Below are 13,081 nucleotides of genomic sequence, written 5' to 3'. Positions count from 1 at the left end.
TAGTCGAGTTTACCACTTTGAAACCAATCACTGACATTTTCTTTGGAAAATTTATATGGCAGCTTTGGGAAGTTAGCAAAGAAAGAAATTAGCTGTTATAACAATGTGATGATGAACACTTACTTTTTAATTGAATTGCATTCTTGTGGATAGAACAATGAAAACATCAACCTCTAACAATATATATATCAATAATAAATATGGCAGCAGTGGGATTTGAACCCACGCCTCCGAAGAGACTGGAGCCTTTATCCAGCGCCTTAGACCGCTCGGCCATGCTACCTCATGGGTGCAGTGTTCATGTGGCTCAAAGATCTATCAAATGATTATTTAAATGTGTTTTGTTCACTTTATATGAAGTAACAAAAAATATTGAGATTTATTAGAGCATTCACATATGGTTAGGGTTAGGTACGTGATACTGGGGCTTGTGTTTCTGGTGGTCATTGCAATATTAGGGACATCTCAATGCTCACAATTCAGACACTTGCTAGGTAAGCCTTCTAACTTTCAACATTGAGCCCCTAACTCTAACACTGAACATACCTGCAGCCTATCCTTAATTCTTTTTCTTCCATGCCTAACCCCAAAACCTCTTAGTATCTTACCATGACCCTTCCTATCTGCATCATAACCTTAAACATACTACTATAATTCCAAACTCTTAACCTCCCTTCTTAGTGCCTAACCATTACCCCACCACCTGCCATTGAACCATAACATCCCCTACACATAGGACAGAGTTCCAAAATCAGTCGTTTTACCAGTGTTTGGGATTCTGCTATCAGTTTCCTGACTTGCAGCTTCCCGAATGCCAGGATGCCCAATGCATCCAATTGTAATCACTTCAAGTTAATTTTTATGTCTCTACAGTCTTTAGAAATATTTTTGAAAAGTATCTAGTAAATATGATAAACTTTTTTGAACTCTGTTGTTGAATTGTCCCAGCAACTATCATACACCAGATAGAATTTGAACTTTAAGAGAAAATAACTGATTTTGTTTTTTGAAGATAATTATGGCAGCATGATTTGAACCCACCCCTCCGAAGAGACTGGAGCCTAAATCCAGCGCCTTAGACCGCTCGGCCATGCTACCACACTTAAAGGTAACTCATAGTTTCTCACAGTCTGGAATCTAGAACTAGAATTACAGAAAATGTTGTTGTTGTATTAAAGAAATACGGAAAAATTATGTTTTATGTTAAGCATTTTAGATGCTCTTAACATAAGTGAGAAAAGATTTTTTTTAAAAAGAATATTGGTTGCCATGCAATCTAGATGAGAAATGGTTAATTTTTAATTAATTTGCATTTTAGTCGAGTTTACCACTTTGAAACCAATCACTGACATTTTCTTTGGAAAATTTATATGGCAGCTTTGGGAAGTTAGCAAAGAAAGAAATTAGCTGTTATAACAATGTGATGATGAACACTTACTTTTTAATTGAATTGCATTCTTGTGGATAGAACAATGAAAACATCAACCTCTAACAATATATATCAATAATAAATATGGCAGCAGTGGGATTTGAACCCACGCCTCCGAAGAGACTGGAGCCTTTATCCAGCGCCTTAGACCGCTCGGCCATGCTACCTCATGGGTGCAGTGTTCATGTGGCTCAAAGATCTATCAAATGATTATTTAAATGTGTTTTGTTCATTTTATATGAAGTAACAAAAAATATTGAGATTTATTAGAGCATTCACATATGGTTAGGGTTAGGTACGTGATACTGGGGCTTGTGTTTCTGGTGGTCATTGCAATATTAGGGACATCTCAATGCTCACAATTCAGACACTTGCTAGGTAAGCCTTCTAACTTTCAACATCGAGCCCCTAACTCTAACACTGAACATACCTGCAGCCTATCCTTAATTCTTTTTCTTCCATGCCTAACCCCAAAACCTCTTAGTATCTTACCATGACCCTTCCTATCTGCATCATAACCTTAAACATACTACTATAGTTCCAAACTCTTAACCTCCCTTCTTAGTGCCTAACCATTACCCCACCACCTGCCATTGAACCATAACATCCCCTACACATAGGACAGAGTTCCAAAATCAGTCGTTTTACCAGTGTTTGGGATTCTGCTATCAGTTTCCTGACTTGCAGCTTCCCGAATGCCAGGATGCCCAATGTATCCAATTGTAATCACTTCAAGTTAATTTTTATGTCTCTACAGTCTTTAGAAATATTTTTGAAAAGTATCTAGTAAATATGATAAACTTTTTTGAACTCTGTTGTTGAATTGTCCCAGCAACTATCATACACCAGATAGAATTTGAACTTTAAGAGAAAATAACTGATTTTGTTTTTTGAAGATAATTATGGCAGCAGTGGGATTTGAACCCACGCCTCCGAAGAGACTGGAGCCTAAATCCAGCGCCTTAGACCGCTCGGCCATGCTACCACACTTAAAGGTAACGCATAGTTTCTCACAGTCTGGAATCTAGAACTAGAATTACAGAAAATGTTGTTGTTGTATTAAAGAAATACGGAAAAATTATGTTTTATGTTAAGCATTTTAGATGCTCTTAACATAAGTGAGAAAAGATTTTTTTTAAAAAGAATATTGGTTGCCATGCAATCTAGATGAGAAATGGTTAATTTTTAATTAATTTACATTTTAGTCAAGTTTACCACTTTGAAACCAATCACTGACATTTTCTTTGGAAAATTTATATGGCAGCTTTGGGAAGTTAGCAAAGAAAGAAATTAGCTGTTATAACAATGTGATGATGAACACTTACTTTTTAATTGAATTGCATTCTTGTGGATAGAACAATGAAAACATCAACCTCTAACAATATATATCAATAATAAATATGGCAGCAGTGGGATTTAAACCCACGCCTCCAAATAGACTGGAGCCTTAATCCAGCGCCTTAGACCGCTCTGCCATGCTACCTCATGGGTGCAGTGTTCATGTGGCTCAAAGATCTATCAAATGATTATTTACATGTGTTTTGTTCACTTTATATGAAGTAACAAAACATATTGAGATTTATTAGAGCATTCACATATGGTTAGGGTTAGGTACGTGATACTGGTGCTTGGGTTTCTGGTGGTCATTGCAATATTAGGGACATCTCAATTCTCACAATTCTGACACTTGCTAGGCAAGCCTTCTAACTTTCAACATCGAGACCCTAACTCTAACACTGAACATACCTGCAGCCTATCCTTAATTCTTTTCCTTCCAATGCCTAACCCCAAAACCTCTTAGTATCTTACCATGACCCTTCCTAACTGTATCATAACCTTAAACATACTCCTATAGTTCCAAACTCTTAACCTCCCTTCTTAGTGCCTAACCATTACCCCACCACCTGCCATTGAACCATAACATCCCCTACACATAGGACAGAGTTCCAAAATCAGTCGTTTTACCAGTGTTTGGGATTCTGCTATCAGTTTCCTGACTTGCAGCTTCCCGAATGCCAGAATGCCCAATGCATCCAATTGTAATCACTTCAAGTTAATTTTTATGTCTCTACAGTCTTTAGAAATAATTTTGAAAAGTATCTAGTAAATATGATAACCTTTTTTGAACTCTGTTGTTGAATTGTCCCAGCAACTATCATACACCAGATAGAATTTGAACTTTAAGAGAAAATAACTGATTTTGTTTTTGGAAGATAATTATGGCAGCAGTGGGATTTGAACCCACGCCTCCGAAGAGACTGGAGCCTAAATCCAGCACCTTAGACCGCTCGGCCATGCTACCACACTTAAAGGTAACTCACAGTTTCTCACAGTCTGGAATCTAGAACTAGAATTACAGAAAATGTTGTTGTTGTATTAAAGAAATACGTAAAAATATGTTTTATGTTAAGCATTTTAGATGCTCTTAACATAAGTGAGAAAAGATTTTTTTTAAAAAGAATATTGGTTGCCATGCAATCTAGATGAGAAATGGTTAATTTTTAATTAATTTGCATTTTAGTCGAGTTTACCACTTTGAAACCAATCACTGACATTTTCTTTGGAAAATTTATATGGCAGCTTTGGGAAGTTAGCAAAGAAAGAAATTAGCTGTTATAACAATGTGATGATGAACACTTACTTTTTAATTGAATTGCATTCTTGTGGATAGAACAATGAAAACATCAACCTCTAACAATATATATATCAATAATAAATATGGCAGCAGTGGGATTTGAACCCACGCCTCCGAAGAGACTGGAGCCTTAATCCAGCGCCTTAGACCGCTCGGCCATGCTACCTCATGGGTGCAGTCTTCATGTGGCTCAAAAATCTATCAAATGATTATTTAAATGTGTTTTGTTCACTTTATATGAAGTAACAAAACATATTGAGATTTATTAGAGCATTCACATATGGTTAGGGTTAGGTACGTGATACTGGTGCTTGTGGTGGTCATTGCAATATTAGGGACATCTCAATGCTCACAATACTGACACTTGCTAGGCAAGCCTTCTAACTTTCAACAACGAGCTCCTAACTCTAACACTGAACATACCTGCAGCCTATCCTTAATTCTTTTCCTTCCAATGCCTAACCCCAAAACCTCTTAGTATCTTACCATGACCCTTCCTATCTGCATCATAACCTTAAACATACTCCTATAGTTTCAAACTCTTAACCTCCCTTCTTAGTGCCTAACCATTACCCCACCCCCTGCCATTGAACCATAACATCCCCTACACATAGGACAGAGTTCCAAAAGTAGTCTTTTTACCAGTGTTTGGGATTCTGCTATCAGTTTCCTGACTTGCAGCTTCCCGAATGCCAGAATGCCCAATGCATCCAATTGTAATCACTTCAAGTTAATTTTTATGTCTCTACAGTCTTTAGAAATATTTTTGAAAAGTATCTAGTAAATATGATAACCTTTTTTGAACTCTGTTGTTGAATTGTCCCGGCAACTATCATACACCAAATAGAATTTGAACTTTAAGAGAAAATAACTGATTTTTTTTTTGGAAAATAATTATGGCAGCAGTAGGATTTGAACCCACGCCTCCGAAGAGACTGGAGCCTAAATCCAGCGCCTTAGACCGCTCGGCCATGCTACCTCATGGGTGCAGTGTTCATGTGGCTCAAAGATCTATCAAATGATTATTTAAATGTGTTTTGTTCACTTTATATGAAGTAACAAAACATATTGTGATTTATTAGAGCATTCACATATGGTTAGGGTTAGGTACGTGATACTGGGGCTTGTGTTTCTGGTGGTCATTGCAATATTAGGGACATCTCAATGCTCACAATTCAGACACTTGCTAGGTAAGCCTTCTAACTTTCAAAATCGAGCCCCTAACTCTAACACTGAACATACCTGCAGCCTATCCTTAATTCTTTTTCTTCCATGCCTAACCCCAAAACCTCTTAGTATCTTACCATGACCCTTCCTATCTGCATCATAACCTTAAACATACTACTATAGTTCCAAACTCTTAACCTCCCTTCTTAGTGCCTAACCATTACCCCACCACCTGCCATTGAACCATAACATCCCCTACACATAGGACAGAGTTCCAAAATCAGTCGTTTTACCAGTGTTTGGGATTCTGCTATCAGTTTCCTGACTTGCAGCTTCCCGAATGCCAGGATGCCCAATGCATCCAATTGTAATCACTTCAAGTTAATTTTTATGTCTCTACAGTCTTTAGAAATATTTTTGAAAAGTATCTAGTAAATATGATAAACTTTTTTGAACTCTGTTGTTGAAATGTCCCAGCAACTATCATACACCAGATAGAATTTGAACTTTAAGAGAAAATAACTGATTTTGTTTTTGGAAGATAATTATGGCAGCAGTGGGATTTGAACCCACGCCTCCGAAGAGACTGGAGCCTAAATCCAGCGCCTTAGACCGCTCGGCCATGCTACCACACTTAAAGGTAACTCACAGTTTCTCACAGTCTGGAATCTAGAACTAGAATTACAGAAAATGTTTTTGTTGTATTAAAGAAATACGTAAAAATATGTTTTATGTTAAGCATTTTAGATGCTCTTAACATAAGTGAGAAAAGATTTTTTTTAAAAAGAATATTGGTTGCCATGCAATCTAGATGAGAAATGGTTAATTTTTAATTAATTTGCATTTTAGTCGAGTTTACCACTTTGAAACCAATCACTGACATTTTCTTTGGAAAATTTATATGGCAGCTTTGGGAAGTTAGCAAAGAAAGAAATTAGCTGTTATAACAATGTGATGATGAACACTTACTTTTTAATTGAATTGCATTCTTGTGGATAGAACAATGAAAACATCAACCTCTAACAATATATATATCAATAATAAATATGGCAGCAGTGGGATTTGAACCCACGCCTCCGAAGAGACTGGAGCCTTTATCCAGCGCCTTAGACCGCTCGGCCATGCTACCTCATGGGTGCAGTGATCATGTGGCTCAAAGATCTATCAAATGATTATTTAAATGTGTTTTGTTCACTTTATATGAAGTAACAAAAAATATTGAGATTTATTAGAGCATTCACATATGGTTAGGGTTAGGTACGTGATACTGGGGCTTGTGTTTCTGGTGGTCATTGCAATATTAGGGACATCTCAATGCTCACAATTCAGACACTTGCTAGGTAAGCCTTCTAACTTTCAACATCGAGCCCCTAACTCTAACACTGAACATACCTGCAGCCTATCCTTAATTCTTTTTCTTCCATGCCTAACCCCAAAACCTCTTAGTATCTTACCATGACCCTTCCTATCTGCATCATAACCTTAAACATACTACTATAGTTCCAAACTCTTAACCTCCCTTCTTAGTGCCTAACCATTACCCCACCACCTGCCATTGAACCATAACATCCCCTACACATAGGACAGAGTTCCAAAATCAGTCGTTTTACCAGTGTTTGGGATTCTGCTATCAGTTTCCTGACTTGCAGCTTCCCGAATGCCAGGATGCCCAATGCATCCAATTGTAATCACTTCAAGTTAATTTTTATGTCTCTACAGTCTTTAGAAATATTTTTGAAAAGTATCTAGTAAATATGATAAACTTTTTTGAACTCTGTTGTTGAATTGTCCCAGCAACTATCATACACCAGATAGAATTTGAACTTTAAGAGAAAATAACTGATTTGGTTTTTGAAGATAATTATGGCAGCATGATTTGAACCCACGCCTCCGAAGAGACTGGAGCCTAAATCCAGCGCCTTAGACCGCTCGGCCATGCTACCACACTTAAAGGTAACTCATAGTTTCTCACAGTCTGGAATCTAGAACTAGAATTACAGAAAATGTTGTTGTTGTATTAAAGAAATACGGAAAAATTATGTTTTATGTTAAGCATTTTAGATGCTCTTAACATAAGTGAGAAAAGATTTTTTTTAAAAAGAATATTGGTTGCCATGCAATCTAGATGAGAAATGGTTAATTTTTAATTAATTTGCATTTTAGTCGAGTTTACCACTTTGAAACCAATCACTGACATTTTCTTTGGAAAATTTATATGGCAGCTTTGGGAAGTTAGCAAAGAAAGAAATTAGCTGTTATAACAATGTGATGATGAACACTTACTTTTTAATTGAATTGCATTCTTGTGGATAGAACAATGAAAACATCAACCTCTAACAATATATATCAATAATAAATATGGCAGCAGTGGGATTTGAACCCACGCCTCCGAATAGACTGGAGCCTTTATCCAGCGCCTTAGACCGCTCGGCCATGCTACCTCATGGGTGCAGTGTTCATGTGGCTCAAAGATCTATCAAATGATTATTTAAATGTGTTTTGTTCATTTTATATGAAGTAACAAAAAATATTGAGATTTATTAGAGCATTCACATATGGTTAGGGTTAGGTACGTGATACTGGGGCTTGTGTTTCTGGTGGTCATTGCAATATTAGGGACATCTCAATGCTCACAATTCAGACACTTGCTAGGTAAGCCTTCTAACTTTCAACATCGAGCCCCTAACTCTAACACTGAACATACCTGCAGCCTATCCTTAATTATTTTTCTTCCATGCCTAACCCCAAAACCTCTTAGTATCTTACCATGACCCTTCCTATCTGCATCATAACCTTAAACATACTACTATAGTTCCAAACTCTTAACCTCCCTTCTTAGTGCCTAACCATTACCCCACCACCTGCCATTGAACCATAACATCCCCTACACATAGGACAGAGTTCCAAAATCAGTCGTTTTACCAGTGTTTGGGATTCTGCTATCAGTTTCCTGACTTGCAGCTTCCCGAATGCCAGGATGCCCAATGCATCCAATTGTAATCACTTCAAGTTAATTTTTATGTCTCTACAGTCTTTAGAAATATTTTTGAAAAGTATCTAGTAAATATGATAAACTTTTTTGAACTCTGTTGTAGAATTGTCCCAGCAACTATCATACACCAGATAGAATTTGAACTTTAAGAGAAAATAACTGATTTTGTTTTTTGAAGATAATTATGGCAGCAGTGGGATTTGAACCCACGCCTCCGAAGAGACTGGAGCCTAAATCCAGCGCCTTAGACCGCTCGGCCATGCTACCACACTTAAAGATAACTCATAGTTTCTCACAGTCTAGAATCTAGAACTAGAATTACAGAAAATGTTGTTGTTGTATTAAAGAAATACGGAAAAATTATGTTTTATGTTAAGCATTTTAGATGCTCTTAACATAAGTGAGAAAAGATTTTTTTTAAAAAGAATATTGGTTGCCATGCAATCTAGATGAGAAATGGTTAATTTTTAATTAATTTACATTTTAGTCGAGTTTACCACTTTGAAACCAATCACTGACATTTTCTTTGGAAAATTTATATGGCAGCTTTGGGAAGTTAGCAAAGAAAGAAATTAGCTGTTATAACAATGTGATGATGAACACTTACTTTTTAATTGAATTGCATTCTTGTGGATAGAACAATGAAAACATCAACCTCTAACAATATATATCAATAATAAATATGGCAGCAGTGGGATTTGAACCCACGCCTCCAAAGAGACTGGAGCCTTAATCCAGCGCCTTAGACCGCTCTGCCATGCTACCTCATGGGTGCAGTGTTCATGTGGCTCAAAGATCTATCAAATGATTATTTACATGTGTTTTGTTCACTTTATATAAAGTAACAAAACATATTGAGATTTATTAGAGCATTCACATATGGTTAGGGTTAGGTACGTGATACTGGTGCTTGGGTTTCTGGTGGTTATTGCAATATTAGGGACATCTCAATTCTCACAATTCTGACACTTGCTAGGCAAGCCTTCTAACTTTCAACATCGAGACCCTAACTCTAACACTGAACATACCTGCAGCCTATCCTTAATTCTTTTCCTTCCAATGCCTAACCCCAAAACCTCTTAGTATCTTACCATGACCCTTCCTAACTGTATCATAACCTTAAACATACTCCTATAGTTCCAAACTCTTAACCTCCCTTCTTAGTGCCTAACCATTACCCCACCCCCTGCCATTGAACCATAACATCCCCTACACATAGGACAGAGTTTCAAAATCAGTCGTTTTACCAGTGTTTGGGATTCTGCTATCAGTTTCCTGACTTGCAGCTTCCCGAATGCCAGGATGCCCAATGCATCCAATTGTAATCACTTCAAGTTAATTTTTATGTCTCTACAGTCTTTAGAAATATTTTTGAAAAGTATCTAGTAAATATGATAAACTTTTTTGAACTCTGTTGTTGAATTGTCCCAGCAACTATCATACACCAGATAGAATTTGAACTTTAAGAGAAAATAACTGATTTTGTTTTTGGAAAATAATTATGGCAGTAGTGGGATTAGAACCCACGCCTCCAAAGAGACTGGAGCCTAAATCCAGCACCTTAGATCGCTCGTCCATGCTACCACACTTAAAGGTATCTCATAGTTTCTCACAGTCTGGAATCTAGAACTAGAATTACAGAAAATGTTGTTGTTGTATTAAAGAAATACGTAAAAATATGTTTTATGTTAAGCATTTTAGATGCTCTTAACATAAGTGAGAAAAGATTTTTTTTTAAAACAATATTGGTTGCCATGCAATCTAGATGAGAAATGGTTAATTTTTAATTAATTTGCATTTTAGTCGAGTTTACCACTTTGAAACCAATCACTTACATTTTCTTTGGAAAATTTATATGGCAGCTTTGGGAAGTTAGCAAAGAAAGAAATTAGATGTTATAACAATGTGATGATGAACACTTACTTTTTAATTGAATTGCATTCTTGTGGATAGAACAATGAAAACATCAACCTCTAACAATATATATCAATAATAAATATGGCAGCAGTGGGACTTGAACCCACGCCTCCGAAGAGACTGGAGCCTTAATCCAGCGCCAGACCGCTCGGCCATGCTACCACATGGGTGCAGTGTTCATGTGGCTCAAAGATCTATCAAATGATTATTTAAATGTGTTTTGTTCACTTTATATGAAGTAACAAAACATATTGAGATTTATTAGAGCATTCACATATGGTTAGGGTTAGTGACGTGATACTGGTGCTTGGGTTTCTGGTGGTCATTGCAATATTAGGGACATCTCAATGCTCACAATTCTGACACTTGCTAGGCAAGCCTTCTAACTTTCAACATTGAGCCCCTAACTCTAACACTGAACATACCTGCAGCCTATCCTTAATTCTTTACCTTCCAATGCCTAACCCCAAAACCTCTTAGTATCTTACCATGACCCTTCCTATCTGCATCATAACCTTAAACATACTCCAATAGTTCCAAACTCTTAACCTCCCTTCTTAGTGCCTAACCATTACCCCACCCCCTGCCATTGAACCATAACATCCCCTACACATAGGACAGAGTTCCAAAATCAGTCATTTTACCAGTGTTTGGGATTCTGCTTTCAGTTTCCTGACTTGCAGCTTCCCGAATGCCAGGATGCCCAATGCATCCAATTGTAATCACTTCAAGTTAATTTTTATGTCTCTACAGTCTTTAGAAATATTTTTGAAAAGTATCTAGTAAATATGATAAACTTTTTTGAACTCTGTTGTTGAATTGTCCCAGCAACTATCATACACCAGATAGAATTTGAACTTTAAGAGAAAATAACTGATTTTGTTTTTGGAAAATAATTATGGCAGCAGTGGGATTTGAACCAACGCCTCCGAAAAGACTGAAGTCTAAATCCAGCGCCTTAGACTACTCGGCCATGCTACCACACTTAAAGGTAACTCATAGTTTCTCACAGTCTGGAATCTAGAACTAGAATTACAGAAAATGTTGTTGTTGTATTGAAGAAATACGTAAAAATATGTTTTATGTTAAGCATTTTAGATGCTCTTAACATAAGTGAGAAAAGATTTTTTTTAAAAGAATATTGGTTGCCATGCAATCTAGATGAGAAATGGTTAATTTTTAATTAATTTGCATTTTAGTCGAGTTTACCACTTTGAAACCAATCACTGACATTTTCTTTGGAAAATTTATATGGCAGCTTTGGGAAGTTAGCAAAGAAAGAAATTAGCTGTTATAACAATGTGATGATGAACACTTACTTTTTAATTGAATTGCATTCTTGTGGATAGAACAATGAAAACATCAACCTCTAACAATATATATCAATAATAAATATGGCAGCAGTTCGAAGAGACTGGAGCCTTAATCCAGTGCCTTAGACCGCTCGGCCATGCTACCTCATGGGTGCAGTGTTCATGTGGCTCAAAGATCTATCAAATGATTATTTAAATGTGTTTTGTTCACTTTAAATGAAGTAACAAAACATATTGAGATTTATTAGAGCATTCACATATGGTTAGGGTTAGGTACGTGATACTGGTGCTTGGGTTTCTGGTGGTCATTGCAATATTAGAGACATCTCAATGCTCACAATTCTGACACTTGCTAGGCAAGCCTTCTAACTTTCAACATCGAGCCCCTAACTCTAACACTGAACATACCTGCAGCCTATCCTTAATTCTTTTCCTTCCAATGCCTAACCCCAAAACCTCTTAGTATCTTACCATGACCTTTCCTATCTGCATCATAACCTTAAACATACTCCTATAGTTCCAAACTCTTAACCTCCCTTCTTAGTGCCTAACCATTACCCCACCCCATGCCATTGAACATCCCCTACACATAGGACAGAGTTCCAAAATCAGTCATTTTACCAGTGTTTGGGATTCTGCTTTCAGTTTCCTGACTTGCAGCTTCCCGAATGCCAGGATGCCCAATGCATGCAATTGTAATCACTTCAAGTTAATTTGTATGTCTCTACAGTCTTTAGAAATATTTTTGAAAAGCATCTAGTAAATATGATAAACTTTTTTGAACTCTTTTGTTGAATTGTCCCAGCAACTATCATACACCAGATAGAATTTGAACTTTAAGAGAAAATAACTGATTTTGTTTTTGGAAAGTAATTATGGCAGCAGTGGAATATGAACCCACGCCTCCGAAGAGACTGAAGCCTAAATCCAGCGCCTTAGATCGCTCGGCCATGCTACCACACTTAAAGGTAACTTATAGTTTCTCACAGTCTGGAGTCTATATCTAGAATTACAGAAAATGTTTTGTTGTTGTATTAAAGAAATACGTAAAAATATGTTTTATGTTAAGGGCATCTAAAATGCTTAGAAGAAGTGAGAAAAGATTTTTTGTAAAAAGAATATTGGTTGCCATGCAATCTAGATGAGAAATGGTTATTTTTTTATTAATTTGCATTTTAGTCGAGTTTACCACTTTGAAACCAATCACTGACATTTTCTTTGGAAAATGTATATGGCAGCTTTGGGAAGTTAGCAAAGAAAGAAATTAGCTGTTATAACAATGTGATGATGAACACTTATTTTTTAATTGAATTGCATTCTTGTGGATAGAACAATGAAAACATCAACCTCTAACAATATATATCAATAATAAATATGGCAGCAGTGGGATTTGAACCCACGCCTCCGAAGAGACTGGAGTCTTAATCCAGCGCCTCAGACCGCTCGGCCATGCTACCTCATGGGTGCAATGTTCATGTGGCTCAAAGATCTATCAAATGATTATTTAAATGTGTTTTGTTCACTTTATATGAAGTAACAAAACATATTGAGATTTATTAGAGCATTCACATGTTGTTAGGGTTAGGTACGTGATACTGGTGCTTGGGTTTCTGGTGGTCATTGCAATA

At 36.6% G+C, this 13,081-nt stretch overlaps 7 non-coding genes across 7 annotated transcripts; all 7 read right to left on the bottom strand.

Annotated features, from left to right (window-relative positions):
* Positions 1-2,332: 2,332 nt before the first annotated feature.
* On the bottom strand, positions 2,333-2,414 carry TRNAL-UAG (transfer RNA leucine (anticodon UAG)). Its single transcript has one exon. It is a non-coding gene; the product is annotated as a tRNA-Leu (tRNA).
* A 1,235-nt stretch (positions 2,415-3,649) lies between these two features.
* On the bottom strand, positions 3,650-3,731 carry TRNAL-UAG (transfer RNA leucine (anticodon UAG)). The gene has a single exon. It is a non-coding gene; the product is annotated as a tRNA-Leu (tRNA).
* Positions 3,732-4,148: 417 nt separating this feature from the next.
* Positions 4,149-4,230, bottom strand: TRNAL-AAG (transfer RNA leucine (anticodon AAG)). Its single transcript has one exon. It is a non-coding gene; the product is annotated as a tRNA-Leu (tRNA).
* A 731-nt stretch (positions 4,231-4,961) lies between these two features.
* On the bottom strand, positions 4,962-5,043 carry TRNAL-UAG (transfer RNA leucine (anticodon UAG)). The gene has a single exon. It is a non-coding gene; the product is annotated as a tRNA-Leu (tRNA).
* A 736-nt stretch (positions 5,044-5,779) lies between these two features.
* Positions 5,780-5,861, bottom strand: TRNAL-UAG (transfer RNA leucine (anticodon UAG)). The gene has a single exon. It is a non-coding gene; the product is annotated as a tRNA-Leu (tRNA).
* Positions 5,862-8,408: 2,547 nt separating this feature from the next.
* On the bottom strand, positions 8,409-8,490 carry TRNAL-UAG (transfer RNA leucine (anticodon UAG)). The gene has a single exon. It is a non-coding gene; the product is annotated as a tRNA-Leu (tRNA).
* A 416-nt stretch (positions 8,491-8,906) lies between these two features.
* On the bottom strand, positions 8,907-8,988 carry TRNAL-AAG (transfer RNA leucine (anticodon AAG)). Its single transcript has one exon. It is a non-coding gene; the product is annotated as a tRNA-Leu (tRNA).
* Between the last annotated feature and the right edge of the window lie 4,093 nt (positions 8,989-13,081).

Source organism: Crinia signifera, chromosome 6 (genome assembly GCF_055691185.1).
Source record: "Crinia signifera chromosome 6, ASM5569118v1, whole genome shotgun sequence".
In the NCBI taxonomy this organism is placed as follows: domain Eukaryota; kingdom Metazoa; phylum Chordata; class Amphibia; order Anura; family Myobatrachidae; genus Crinia; species Crinia signifera.
Note: the sequence above shows the minus strand (reverse complement) of the source record. Positions and strands in the feature narration are given on the sequence as shown.